We start from the raw sequence: 15730 nt of genomic DNA on the forward strand, positions 1-15730 counted from the left end.
CTACTGCTATGGAATGGTAGATACAGATAGAGGGATGCAACCTTATACAAGCCGTATGGGAAACATTTCTCAGATTTAATCTTTTTTGGTCAGATTTGAGCTTTTTTGATAAGATTTAAGCTTTTATCTCCAATGCTATCAAAGCAAAAAAAAAGTCATCATTTTTTATTTCTTCTAACCGCCTATCCCTCAATTAAAATTTCATCATCTTAAGATGTCCTTTCTAAAAAGGACATCACTTTTCACCGATAAGGCCGATTAATTAAGTAACAAACGTAATATTACGGTGTTTTTCCTCTCTCTCTTCGTTTCAGGAGACTCAGGGTGTCGACTACCTGGAAAAACCTGGAAAATCAGGGAAAATCAGGGAATTCAATTTGCATCAGGGAAAATCAGGGAATTTTTGCACCAATCAGGGAAAAAATAATGATCCTGATTTTATTTGAAGAAATTAAAACGTCATAATTTATTATCTGCTTAAAAATCTGCGGATATGACACTAAGAATGCTATGAAAAATTGTCTTAAGCTCAGCGAAAAGCAACTTCTGCAATTTCGTATCGAATGCAAAGGAATGCTGAAGGCAATTGTACTTAAGTTAATGAAGCGATCGCCATTAACTTATCCTCTGACCAAGGCCGCCTCTTGTCTTGATCCGGCAGTTAACAGCAGCGATACCAAATTGGCCAAAAAACGATTTGAGAAGACTTTGACTATATTGACAGATACTGGACGCGTTAGTGGATCCTCGGCAGATTTAGCAGTACGGCAGTATTCCGGAGTGATTGCCAGAGGCGATAAATTTGATAATTATGACCGCCCGAGCAGACTTTTATGGCAAAATTATAGCAAATTTTGCTATCACGCCCTGAGAGCCCAACTTGCTCTCATTTTGCTTGACATAAGGTGGTACACAGCAAAAATGAGAGCACAAATTTCCATACTTGGTTAGCAAAGTGATGCCTAATTTTGCTAAAACTGAGAACTTAACTACACCTCGTTTTTCGAGAGCTTGGACAGCATAATGATGGCAGTATAAGGTATCATATAATTCTCGGTAATAGCAAAATTTGACATCAATATGCCCTCAAAATTTTCGGAAAATGAAAGCAGAACGAGGTATAGTTAAGGCTTCCATAAAAGCAAAATTTGGCATTACTGTGCTATACTTTAAATAAATATTTCAGTTTCAATTTGCTGTGTTCTACCTTAAGTCAACTAAAATGTGAATAAAATTGGCTTTCGAAGGCGTGATAGCAAAATTTAATGTTATTTTGCTTTAAGTTGCCTAAAGTTATGCAACGGGTTTCCAAATAGACTTTAATGGTCAAATACTATTACGGCTGGAAAATAAAATATGATATCAATAAAGGTGGAACAATGTGGTATATGCATAAAGAACATGAACGCTCTCAATTTGGGCAAAACTTCACCGAATTTCGCTAAAAATTCATAGTAGCAAAAATTTATACCACAATAATGGAATAATTTCATGATGAAGTTGGTTTTCTCAAGGTGGCGTTTCAAATAGTTTCATAATTAATCCTACTGCAGAATGCGATAATAAAAAAAAAAATGCGATTCAATGCGATTCTATTCGTTCAGCATAGTTTGTTAGCAATGGATATTTTTTTCGCGTCTGTGTTTACTTTCGTTATTCGACTCGGTATATGTAATCAGACAACTTATTGGGGATAAAAGCCGAAGATAATAATGCGTTTTAAGAGTAAACCCAAAATTTATCTAGTTCGAAATTGATGATTAAGTGTTAATTAGTTGATTGTAGATTAAATAAATTGAGTAGCAGCATATGTGAAAAAATGGCGTCAGCGAATTGCAAAAAACAACCGGTAAATGACTTTTCGATCCAAGTACTGCTTTGCTAAAAGGAATTATTTAGCCATATAGGGGGAAGTCGTCTACTACCGGACACTTAAGGTTTTTAAGCAATAACTCCAAAAATAATTTTTTGTAAATATTGGTTCCTCTACTGCTTTGAAGAGTATCAATATTATGATCACTAAACAGTATTAGAAAAATTAATTTACAACATATTCATGTGGTAAGAGAAATCATTTTATGTTAGTTTTCACTCATTTTCAAAAGTGTTGTCTATGGTCGGACGCTACGAATTTCATCACCAAAGTTGTCACCAATGGCATAAAAACGTAGCAAAATGACTGAAATCACTTGCTTAGGTCTTGTCAGTACGTGTTTTCCAATACTGAACATTATATGAAGCCATTCATAAAAGTTTTTTTGACAAACCAGAATGTAACATTTGTTTCGAAAAAACTAGAGTAAAATTGTCTATGACCGGACAGCAAAATTTAAATTTTATCAGAGGACCAAAATAATTTGGTTATCGAATCCGTATCTTCAGCTAACCATTTGAGGGTGCTATAAAGATGAAAAAATGAAAGTTTCAAGTTGGAATCATCTATAATTTTGAATATTGTCTTGTCCGGTCATAGAGAACAATATAGTGTCCGGTCATAGAGAAATCGCATTTTTTTTTATTTTCCTAATATTTTGCTTGAACTTCCGTTTTGTTATCTTACATCTACTGAAGTCGAAAGATAACCAACCAACGATGACGTTTACGTGCAATTCACATTTGACAAGCCGTAAAAACTGATCACAATATAAATGTAAAGTTTGGGCGATCCTCGCCGAACCACTAGGCGAAAGCTTTCGTTGCCTATAATTGGTTTACCTTTTCAGATTGGATTACCATATTTCTAACACCATATCAGGCTACTATTTACTTTATTTTCATGGTGTTAATACATCATAAGGATATTGCGTTTTCGAAAAATCAATGTTGTCCGGCCATAGGAGGTGTCCGGTCATAGACGACTTCCCCCTATTGAAAATGCAATTGAATCAGTTGCGATCCTTACTTGGTTGCTGTTTGATTAGTACCTAATATCCAAATATATCGAACAAGGTAAGGTCCTTCAGTTTAATTAAAATAACGGTTGGGCTCAACCCTCTTATGCGCCCTGTATGAAATAATTAATTTTCTGCAGAATAACAGCTGAGCTTTCGAAGTCGGATATTCCGATGTTATTGAAAAATACGATACTACGTGAAAAGCTCAGAAATCATCACTTACCTGGTCTGCTATTGCGCAACAATCACTGAAGATATTTTTGACTTCTTCAAAAATGTCATTTCCTTCGCTTTCATGATAGTATTTGCCACGAAACTTTAGATTCCGGAACGCACGAATGTTCTTTCCAGCGATGCATCAGCAACTAACCGTGTCTAAACAAAATAGGAATCGGGTCAGATTCATTTGCAGTCGTCTACCTGAAGAATCCGTGCCAGCTGTAAGTTCATGAGTCTTCGATGTACCGGATTTTGTCATAACCTCTTCCTAAAACTGGTTCAATAATTCCAAAAGAGTGCACTTCGTTTGCAGATTAAAAGAGGAAAGTTAACACAGATGCCGCGCAATATTTGGAGAAGCAATCTCCATGGAAGGTACAGGTGATTATTTTAAGAACAGCTTTTAAAAACAGGTTTTTAGGTATACTTTATTCTTTGAGTCACTCAATGAAATCGATGAAATCCGCGAACCCGCACAGCTGATTGTTTGTTTTGGTATGTTTTCGTTTTCTTAAATCTGACAATTCCGACAATTCGCTTTGCTGCTGACGCCCAGTGGTGCCAGGTATGATGTTGTTCCAATATTTGTAATGATTTTGAATTTTTCGAAATGGTAAAAAATAATGTATTATCACTTTATTAAATTACGTACATGTTTAGCTTCATCCGGAGCTCAAAAAATCAGATCGATAACAAATTTAGGCGAGAAGCAATGAAAGTCCGTCCGTCCGTCCATGTAAAAAAAGCGATTTCCTAGAGTTATTTCCAGGTGATTATTTAAATGGATCATAGACATTCATGTGAAAAGTTATGATAGTAACAAATTCGAGGAATTGGTTGAACGTTTTATTCAAAATTTTCCTTAAAAAATAATAATAATTATTATTATTTTTCTTTGGATAATTTAGTTCAAATTTTGAATAATCACAACTTTTGGCATCCCTGACGATTAAAGAAGAAGGGAAAAAATAAGATGTCGCGTTTTCTATTTGTGTGCTTTCGATTTGTGTTTCTTGAACAAACAGCCCCTGTGGGTAGCTAAAGCCCAGTTTGTGTCCTTTTATTTATTGGAAAAACCTTTGCCTTGTATGTCACTCCAGTATTCTGTAGCAAATCCCAGCATATCAACGGTCTCGGAGGAAGCAAGACCAATATGAAGAAAAAGCCTTGAAATTGGACTCCTTGTAGGGGAGAGACTCCTTGTAGGGGAGAGGAGTGTGGACTCACGCCAGCTTGAACACCAGCACCAGCATTTCCTTTTCTGCAACACGGATCTGTATTCAACTGACCACCGACTTTCGGCAGACAGTAATTGCAATGTATACCAACAGTAGCGTAAAGGTAATGATTAGTTGACACAACAATTTATTTGAAACATTTTTCATGGATCTCTGATATAATATTTTTTGTTTTTTTTCAGATTTTTTTTGTGCGTCGACCAACACAACCAGTCCTTTGTGATAGTATCAAAACTCCCTGAGCATATTTCGTTGTTCTGCATCCGCTTAGTTCGTCTGCCGGAAGTTTTTCGACCGGTTCTACATCCGCAATTGACTCCAGCGGAATGACCACTAGAAAGACAGCGAACGAGACAGTTATATCAACCTCGGGTAATTATTTTTGTTTCGGTACCTATTCGATAAAATACCTAATTCGGAGGTTTGCAAACTCTAGAGGAAAAATATCCCTGAAACGCCATAAGCTGGGGCCAAGAATGCTGAGTGGAAAACGATAATATGGTTTCCGTATCAAGAAACAAAAGGACAACCAATGCATGCCTTAACTTTTAGAGTACTTTTGTCATACAGTTTTTTTTAAATATTTCTTCAAAAGCTTATCAAAATGTCAATTCACATTTGGACAAATTGGATGATAATGAACGTACGATAAGTAACCATCGTACGTTCATTATCATCCTATTTGTCGAAATGTGAATTGACATTCTTCTTCTCATAACGACATGTATAATTTTAAGCCTTCCTGTTTATAAAGTTGTAACTGTGTTTAATCATGGTTTTGATAGCAAACAAATAATGATTAAAATTCAGTACACTTTGTGATTTTTAATTTACTTTAATTTACTACACTTTAATTTACTACATATTTACATATTTATTAAAAAACACTTTATTCGATTTTTCAATGTTCAATCAAAAACAGAAAATAAGAACAAATTTTATTCTAAGAACTTTCCTTTTTAATTTTATGTCCATTCAAAAGGTTCAAATGTCATCGATTATAATTGCAAATTTAACTATAAGTTTTAAAAATAGTATTGTTTGTGTTTCTGCTCATTTTTGATTTCAAATAAATTTTGCTGCTGAATTATTGATGTTTATGATACTTTTGAATATACGAAACAAACAAACGACATGAGTTTGTGACAATTACTACGTTTAGCAACCTGCAGTTCCGACAGGCAGAATTCCAAATCCAATTTCAATAAACATATCCAAGAAAATGCTAGGTAGGTACGAAAATAAATTTAAATCGGTTACGATGTGAAATTTGGCTAGATTCATTACATTGACAGACGTATTTTTACATTCAGCTATCGTTTTCATCGATTTTACCTTTTAGCGAAATCAACTTATAGATAATGAGTTTTTTTATTTATATTCTTTTCAAAGCCAGAAAATGATTTTTTTTTAAAGTTGTGATCTCAAATTAGTATTGCTGATCCACTCTTTTTTTCTATTTCTGCGATAGCTGATTTGGGCTCCCGTAGGGTACCACTGTAAAAAAAATTACAGTATTCAAGAAAAAAATGAGCATTGTTCTACATAAGGATTATTTATCGACTGAAATTAAATCGGATGAACAAGCGGAAAACATTTAAAGATGATTTAATAAAAAGTTGTCAAACAAACATGTATACCAAATATTATTATCGGATTATCTATTGTTTATAAAACAAAAAATTGTGTTTGCCTTGAGCTTGGTCAATCAGCGGTCGAAATCACGGAAAAATGATTAATAAAAAAAACTGTTTGCGATGGGGTCAATCAGCGGACAAATTCACGAAAAAAAAAGAAAACGCTGTAGTTGTTTAAATAAGTTTAGAGTTCGACGACACGGTAGCGATCATTCATTGAATGTTGGATTTCGTGCTATGTTTTGCAGTCGGAGTTATCCGTCTAAAGTTTAACTGAAAAGCGGTTAGCGTGTAGAAAACCGACAGATTTTATACTGATTTGACAGATCGCACAAGTTTCGCAGTTATGAGTGCGCAGTCCAATTTTTTGCGATGCGAATGGTATTATTTCCTATAATAGATCATTATCCGTACACAACTCCTTTTTTTAACTTCTCATATACGATTTGTTACATTTTAACGACAACATAATTGAATTCGACCAGCATATAAAGTTTCAAAGACGCATTTATCGCTTAAAAAATCTTCGTCATGCCAAATTCGTTAATTCTCAGGCTATGGAAAAATGTGTTTTCAATAGTGTTCATTATTTTTTGTTTTGTCTGGGATTTTAACGCTCGTAATTAATTCAATCTCAATGAATACTAAGAATAATAATATTTCATTCCGATGACTTCATGTTTTGTCCTCTCTTGCAAAATAATGATTTGAAGATTGATTCAAGAATTTACTTCTTAACTTTTCAATGAAATTAGTGAGTAAGAGTGAATTTTTCAACTGTGTTTACTGCTTCGGCTAGCCTACCGCACGGAAGGCTACCGTCGCTCGATTAGAAATTTTCCCAGTAACCGCAATATTTAATTTTTATATGTGTTGGCCAACTTTTGTTGCATTTTATTTTAAATGCAAAAATTTATTCTGGTAATTTTTTACACGCGTACAACATAGGTATCTACAAATTTTTTAAACAAAAAAAACCAAATCATGGTTTTTGACTACCAAAAAAGACGTTTAGATAAAAAAAACATTTCAATTTGTTCTGTGGTGTACATGACGCACAAAAATTTACATAAACTGCGTTTATTAATTAGAGTAAATGAAAGTAAAACCAAATACAAATTTTTAAAATGCAAAATCTGTTGTGAATTGTGGAAACTATTATTTATTTACATTTTGATGAAGTGAATTAGTCATATCTTTTTATTTTCAAAGAAACCATTTTCGTCATGTTTATATAATGTTTGTGTTTGTTTCCTTTTTTATAAAATTTATCGTTCTATTGAAAAAGGACAGTAAACAAAAAATGTAATTGGAACACGGTACACTATCGTATAAAAAGATATTGCTGGTAGCAATTTGTGTGGCTGTGGCCAAGTTTCCACGACATCGAGCATATTGTTTGGTCATGTGAGGTCCACGTGGCCGCTAAAGCGAATTTGATAGATTCTCTGCGAGCCCGAGGAAAACCACCCTGCACTCCAGTAAGAGATGCACTAGCTACGACAGACATTGATCGAAATAAACCATGATCATTTCATTTTCATACTTCCCTAACTATTTTCTGTTCTTTTCAATAATTGACGATCTAGACCTCTAAGAAAACAATTGTAAACATACAAAACGAGTTTAGCTTCTTAAAGCCTCAAGGTATGAGCTGTTTCAAATAAGTTCTGCCCAAATTTGCATTTGTTGTCGGTTGAAGATATGCGTCAAATGTAATCTTTTTCGAAATGGAAAATACAACACCAAATTATGCTTTTATTGTGGTATCAAAAGCTCGATTTTAGCTCAGTTTGCTATCATTTTAAATTTTAACTTCATATGTATTTTTTTTCGAAATTGAATATAATTTTTGGATACCTGAATGATGTCTAGTTTTGCTCTCAAAATAAATGCTACATCACATTTTGCTTGCAGTTTGCTGTTGATCCCTTATTTTGGTCTCACCTTGCTATCAATTAAATGTTTTTGAAACCTCAGCTATGCCTTATTTTGCTATCTTGAAAAATTCAACAGCAAATGATGCTCTCATTTTGCTATTTACACCTTATTTTAGTATCAATTTGCTATCGATTTTGGCATCAAAGTCTGCTCGGGCGTAGCAAAGAAAGGCTAAATCATTTTTGGAGTGGAGTGCTAGCAAATGCCAAGTGTCCAGAATTCTTCAACATCGTCAAAATGATCTGCTGTCTTTAACATGGCAACGCGAATGTTGAACGTGGTTTTTCAGTAAATTCCAAAGGAATATTTAAATAAGGTATAGTGTCGAGAGCCATATTGGATTTTTTTTGTGACGTAACAAAAACGAATGTATCGAAAATTTATACGCGAATGGCAGAAATTTCAAAGAAAAACACTTTTAGAACGAAAATGAATTCCAATTTCAATTTGATTGTGTTGTACGACCTCTATTGCACTATGTCATGAAATTTTTTGGTCCTTTGAAGATTGCATTATGTTTTTTTCTCATTTTAATAATGAATGAAATGTCGTCTTGAAGCTAAAGTGTGCAAAAACGAATAAAAAGTTACCTTTAAAAAGGTCTAGCTGGTAGTTATTGAATGTTCAACTGATTGTCACGATTTTTATACAACCGGTTCATCTTATACAATTCTTATGTAGAACATTAACATCAATTAATGATTGTATGCTCGATTTACTAAAATGCCAATAAATAATTGTGTTTTTGTATAAAAGTTTGGTTTTTGATAACTTTTTTGAAATAAGGATCTTAAACTGCACTGGATTGATCATTTCATGGAAGACTTTGAACTTATTTTTAAGTTTTACAAATTTGAGTAGGGAAAATCCACTATTTTTTTTTAACTTCGATGGTCTATTTTATATAAAAATAACTCGAAAATCCAACTTTTTTCGTACCGATCTTGAAGAGCAAGAATCCTTCTAGAATAACATGAAAAGTGGAAAATTTCCAGCAAATTCTTCGAGCAATCAACAAAAAAGGCAAATTTCCTAGTAAATTAACAGATTTTTCGTGATTGTGACGTCGCAGTATGTATTAATACTAGAGTAAGGCTGCCTTGACACTACCTTCTTTAAATATTCCTTGGTAAATTCCGAATGTCTCTTCGAAAATATGCGTGAAGAATCAGTGGTGGATAAACGACAAATCTATGATGCTGTTTTCTATGCTGGAGGGATAAAATCAGTCCAGATTTCCAACAAACTTATTCAGAGAGTTCGAAATTCACATGCTCTGTATTTGCAAGACAAAGATCGCCGCAAAAAGGAAGCTCTTGAATCAGATCAAACAAAGCTGATGAAGCGTCATCGAGAAGCGGAAGCAAAATCGCTTGAGGTAAAACGGAGGAAAATTTTGGAAGACGCACAGAAGAAGGCTGATAGCTCGCAAGAGAAAATCGTTATGCTGAAATCATAAGAATTTCTACAAGTGAATCCGAGCTTATCTTAAAATGTTTAATATCACAAATCACATACTTCCATTCAAATTATTGTTATAAATTAGTATTCTCGACACAAAGCTTTCTGTGCGTTTATTTTCGGGGGAAATATATTTTCTATAACTTTAAGTTGCTTCCTCAGGTTGTTTTTCAAATCTGGAATTTTCTGGAAAAACGACTTGAAAATCAGGGAAAATCAGGGAATTTTATTACCAGATATGAGTCGACACCCTGAGACTTTCAAGTATGATGATTTATCTCTTCATTTTGACATTAGCTTCCTAGTATAGTTAGTGATATTAACAATGCAGATTAGGCATGTCAAACTCATGAGAGTGAGCGAGCCGCATAAAGGGGTCTAGGAGGCTCCGCGCTTCGCATATTTCATTGATCTTCAAAACTAGATCAGAATAACCTTAACGTTACAAACCGACGTTTTGTTTGCATTTATCAAAACAATTGTGACGGTCCGTAGTAGGCAAAGTGATACTATCCGTAGAATCTCCAATTCATTTCAGCCTTAATGAGTGTTGATCTTTGTGTTCTGGGAGGGGAAATTTCGGTTAAAATGGAAATTCCACGGAATAACTTATCGTTATTCTGACAGTCATCATGAGTTATGTAAGTTGACTTTTCGAAAAATAGGGAAAATTGAGTTTTCTTGGCGACCCAAAAGAAAACCGGAAGGCCTTAGCCATTTTGATACGGTTGTTGTCGAATCGTTTTTTGAGCGAGTCGCCGAATAATACAATTTTTGGAAGGCGGTTATTCTACTTACTTAATGTTCCAGCGCTAATCCTCCGATGCATAGGGCCGCGGTAAAAGACCTCCACTGTTGACGATCCGGAGCCAGCGTCTTCACTTGGCGGCTAGCCCTCGCCACCACAAGTTTCTGGGTCTGCATCTTCTTCGATTTCCTTCTGGATTCCATTCAAGCGCCTCTCTGCAAATCTCGCTCTCATCTTTTTGCAGCGTGTGCCCAATCCATCTTCACTCACGCTCCCGAATCTCGACCTCTAGCGCCCTTTGAAGACACCGGCGATGTAGTGTTAGCGAGTTTGAGTTGAAGATTCGAATTTTCGTTCGTAGAGATACTGGATACAAGATACTGGAAGCACTCCACTATCTGAACTTGTTGCCCAGCTACCATGAAACTGGAGGGGTTTTCTGTGTTGATCTCCATCGACTCGGTCTTTCCGACATTGTCTTCGAGACCTGCTGCTTTGGAACTTTCGGTGAGGTCGTCGAGTTTGCTCTGCATATCCGGTTGTGTTTGGGCGAGCAAAACAATATCGTCAGCAAGGTCAAGGTCGTTCAGTGGCTAAATTGTTAAAGGATTCCACGGCAATCCTCGGTTCGGTGCACAGTCGATCGATCCAGTCAGAATCTCATCCATTACGATGAGAAAAAAGTAGCGGTGATAAGATACACCTCTGTCTCACTTCAGCAATTAACGGAATTGGTTCGGGCAAGACACCGTTGTGCAAGGCCTTGCACGAAAATGTCTCGTACTGTACTTCGATGAGATGGACTAGTTTCTCTGGGACTCCTCGTGTTTTCGTGGTTCAGTCGGTCGAATGTTTTTTCGAAATCACCGAACACCAGCAGAAGAGAGTCCTGGAATTCGTTGATTTGTTCCAGTATGATTCGTAGCGTTGTGATGTGGTCCACACATGATCGTCCGGATCGGAATTCAGCTTGTTGCCGTCGGAGTGTAGCGTCGATTTTCTCCTGGATCCTGTTCAAGATCACTGGTAGTGCCAGACCAGGAGGTGCAAGATGTTAGGCCCAAGATGCGTGGTGTCGAAGGTGTTGCGGCGAAGTTTGGTGCAGCGATGCATTTTGCTGACGTGTGAAAGTGTGGTTATTCAAGTTAAGATTTAACAGCGAAAGTGTTGCAGGGCCGAAAATGTTACGGTGTCGAGGATGTTACGGTGCTAAAGGTGTTGCTACCAAGAGTCTTCCGGTGGCTATGATTAGGCTATGCCAAAGCTGTTGTGGAGGCTTAGATGTTGCTGTGCCCAAAATGTGCGGTGCCGGAGAGGTTACAGTGCCAAAGTGCCAACTGCATTTTTGTTGTCCTAGATGTTGCGATTACTTAGGTGACATAATGCTAGAGACGGCTAAAATTCCATAGTGTGGGTGGATTAAAGGATGGCGCTCCGCTCAATGATGGTTTAGGTTTAAATCAATTACCACGGAAAAAATAATGAAGACACAATGAAAGGCAATGAATTGACCATTAAGTGGCTGCATTAGTCGAGATAGGCTCAAGGCAGTGCTTCTATTTGAAAACTATTGCAGTCGGGGTAAGCCCAAGACGCAAACACTAGTCGAGTTTAGCTCAAGGCAGTGCTACCATTTGAGAATTGATGCAGTCGGGTTTAGCCCAAGGCGCATATGAAAACTAAAGAAAATAAATAGCGATATCCTGAACCGAGTGCTAGCTCATGGTCAGGCGAAAAAAAAATATTAAAAGAAATCCTGAACCGAGTAGAAGCTCATGGTCAGGTAACAAATGGTTAAAACCCAGTGGAAAAAATTGAAATATGAAAAAGTGACGAAAAGTAGAAAAAAAATGTAAAGAAAATATCAGAAAATGAGAAAAAGTGTTTCAATACAGATAACGAGAGAATAAAACGAAAACTGAAAAAGTTGCTCGAAAGAGAAAATAATTTAATGTTAAAGTTGTCCAAATTTAAAACGTAGGAATAAAAAAAAATGAATAAATTAAGTGCCATACAGACAGAAACAAAATCGAATAGTTTTAAGAGAAACAAATATTACATTTAAAACAGTGTTGGTGAAAGTAAACTAAAATAAATAAAGAGAAAATGAACAGAAAAAGGGGAGGAAGAGCTGAATGTGATGAAAAATAAAGAGGAAAGAAAACAGAACAACTTGAAAAGAAACATGACAAGTAAGAAATAAGAAATAAGGTAAAGTACAAGTACGGAATATGGAGGTGATGGTGAGAAATATAAAAAGGTCGGTAAAAAGGAAAAGAAACAAAACATTGATCGATAACTTTTGAAGAAGTGAAGTATATGAAAATGACGGCACAAGGGTGTCAAGCTGTAAATTGAGAAAAATGGCTAGATACTCCCATTTATCAATTTTCGTGCAAAGGGAGGATGTGGCATCCTGAAGAAGAGAATAAACCCACGCAATCAGATGAGTGAACGATGGGTATTCAAAACTATAAAAGGCAAGGACCGCCATGCGCAACTCTCAGTCTGGAGAGCAATATCAATCTGTGCACATCAGGATATCATACCTCATTTCGCCAACACCACTTTGTTTAGTTTCCTTCGAAAGCCCACCCCTGGATAGAAAGTCCGGGTATTAAGCGACTTAAGCACATCAACTTTTATAGTTATTGGCGCTTAAGTGCTGTAGTTGAGCTACGAAATTGTACTTACTTACTTAATGATCCCGCGCCGATCCTCCGGTGCATAGGGCCGTGGTAAAAGACCTCCACTGTTGACGATTCGGAGCCAGCGTCTTCGTCTGGTCCCAGTCAAGATTCTCGTCGACAGTTCGGATTTCAGCGGCTAGCTTCGCCGCCACGAGTTTCTGGGCCTGCCTCTTCTTCGATGACCTTCTGGATTCCAATCTAGCGCCTCTCTGCAAATCTCGTTTTCATCTTTTCGCAGCGTGTGCCCAATCCATCTCCACTTACGTTTCCGAATCTCGATTTCTAGCGCCCTTTGAAGACACCGGCGATGTAATTCCTCATTCGAGATCCAGTTGCCAGGCCACCAAACGCGGATGATATTCCGCAGGCAGCGGTTTACAAATACTTGCAGTTTTCGCGTCGTCACCGCATATGTTCACCATGTTTCACACCTGTACAGCAATACGGATTTGACGTTTGAGTTGAAGATTCGGATTTTTGTTCGTAGAGAGATCTGGCGTGACCGCCAGATGTTTCGGAGACTCGCAAACGCAAATCGGTCTTTCTGATCCGGGTTTCGATGTCTTTCCTGGTACTACCATCAGGCGTTATCTGGCTACCAAGATACTGGAAGCACTCCACTTTCTCAACTTGCTGCCCAGCTACCATGAAACTGGAGGAATTTCCTGTGTTGATCTCCATCGACTTGGTCTTTCCGACATTGACTTTGAGACCTGCTGCCTTGGAACTTTCGGTGAGGTCGTCGAGTTTGCTCTGCATATCCGGTTGCGTTTGGGCGAGCAAAACAATATCGTCAGCCAGGTCAAGGTCGTTCAGTTGCTCAATTGCTGAAGGATTCAGTCAAGATCTCATCCATTACGATGATAAAAAGCAGCGGTGACAAAATACATCCCTGTCTCACTCCAGCAGTTACCGTCATTGGTTCGGACAAGACACCGTCGTGCAAGACCTTGCACGAAAATGCCTCGTACTGTGCTTCGATGAGATGGACTAGTTTCTCTGGGACCCCTCGTCGTCTAAGAGCAGCCCAGATGTTTTCTTGGTTTAGTCGGTCAAATGCTTTTTCAAAATCAACGAACACCAGCAGAAGAGAGTCCTGGAATTCGTTGATTTGTTCCAGTATTATTCGTAGCGTTGTGATGTGGTCCACACATGATCGTCCGGATCAAATCCAGCTTGTTGCCGTCGGAGTGTAGCGTCGATTTTCTCCTGGATCCTGTTCAGGATCACTTTGCCGAGTACTTTGAGGGTTGTACAGATCAACGTTATGCCTCGCCAGTTACCGCACTCTGTCAGGTCTCCTTTCTTCGGGACCTTTACGAGGATACCCTGCATCCAGTCGGCCGGAAATGTTGCAGTATCCCAAATATCAGCGAAAAGACGGTGCAACATTTGTGCTGACAGGGCAGGGTCGGCTTTGGGCATTTCAGCAGGAATGCAATCGATTCCAGGCGCTTTGTTGGATTTCATGTCTTTGATTGCCGCTTCTATTTCAGCCAGCGTGGGCGCTTCCGAGTTGACGCCATTAATGCGACTTACTGTGGGCGCCTCGAGCTGCGGGTTCTGTTGGCCATTGCTATTTGTAACTCGGAAAAGTTGTTCAAAATGCTCAGTCCAACGCTTGAGCTGATCTGTTCGATCTGTCAGCAGCTGACCTGCTCGGTCTTTCAGCGGCATTCTTGCATTAGTCCTTGCACCACTAAGGCGACGAGAAATATCATATAATAATCGGATATCTCCGATGGCGGCGGCTCTTTCTCCCTCTTCGGATAGGGAGTTTGTCCAGGCTCTCTTGTCTCGTCTACAAGCTCGTTTAACTGCCTTTTCCAGCTCCGCATATCGTAAGCGGGCGGCTGCTTTGGCTGACCCGGTACATGCCTGCTCAATTCCGACTTTCGCCTTTCTCCGATCATCGATCATCCTCCAGGTTTCATCCGACATCCATTCACTTCGTCTTCCACAAACTTTACCGAGAGTACCATGGCTCGTCGTGATAAAGGCATTCTTGATTCCACACCACTGTTCTTCGACTGTTCCGTCTGTCGTATGCCCTTTTCACCTCTGGATTCTTCAACCGGCGGACGTCGTATCGACACCCGACTTTCTCCTCGCGCCGTTGGACACGCGCAACTCTCAGTCGTATCTCGCCAAGGACGAGGTGATAGTCAGATGCAATGTCTGCGCTTCGTTTGTTGCGGACATCAAGAAGGCTCCTTCTCCATTTTCGACTGATGCAGATGTGGTCAATTGGATTTTCTGTTCGGCCGTCTCGGGATACCCAAGTGACCTTATGTGCTGGTCGATGGGGGAAGAGCGATCCACCGATCACCATGTTGTTGCCACAAAATTTTACAAACAGCTCTCCGTTTTCGCTCATCTGTCCTAGGCCATGGCGCCCCATGATGCGCTCAAAGTCCTGATTATCGGAGCCAATCTTTGCGTTGAAGTCGCCTAAGCGGATTTGAATGTCACCCTTCGGAATTCTCTCAACCACGCTGTTAAATTGACTGTAAAACTGCTCTCTCGAAACGCTATCGGTTAAAAAAATGGAACCTTATAAGAGAACCCATCCGATGCAACTGTATTCGCTGGAATTCAACCCTTGAATTTTCTCGACAGTTGGAAGATACACGAAGGAAATTTGGAAAAGCTAAACCAGATGATTCAATTAATGATTCAGTGGAATTAAAGAGAAAAAAATCCGTTTATTTTAAACGAATCAGTCATAAGAAGAATGCAGTTTTGGCAATGTTAAATAGCCAGTTAGGAATTGTTAAAGGTATATAAACGATAGTTCAATGTCACGCGAACATCGCAATGGTCCCAAACTCAAAGAATACTTAACATGCATGCAAGGAATGTCATCGGAAAAAGGAGACAAACTTTTACTTTAAGTGAGCAG

At 38.1% G+C, this 15730-nt stretch overlaps 1 long non-coding RNA gene across 1 annotated transcript; it reads left to right on the forward strand.

Moving 5' to 3' along the window:
• Window positions 1-4115: 4115 nt before the first annotated feature.
• LOC129749971 (uncharacterized) lies at window positions 4116-5018 on the forward strand. The gene is made up of 3 exons (XR_008738232.1): window positions 4116-4454; window positions 4534-4723; window positions 4788-5018. It is a non-coding gene; the product is annotated as an uncharacterized LOC129749971 (long non-coding RNA).
• The last annotated feature ends 10712 nt before the right edge of the window (window positions 5019-15730 follow it).

This window comes from Uranotaenia lowii, chromosome 2, assembly GCF_029784155.1.
Source record: "Uranotaenia lowii strain MFRU-FL chromosome 2, ASM2978415v1, whole genome shotgun sequence".
NCBI classification, from domain to species: Eukaryota; Metazoa; Arthropoda; class Insecta; order Diptera; family Culicidae; genus Uranotaenia; species Uranotaenia lowii.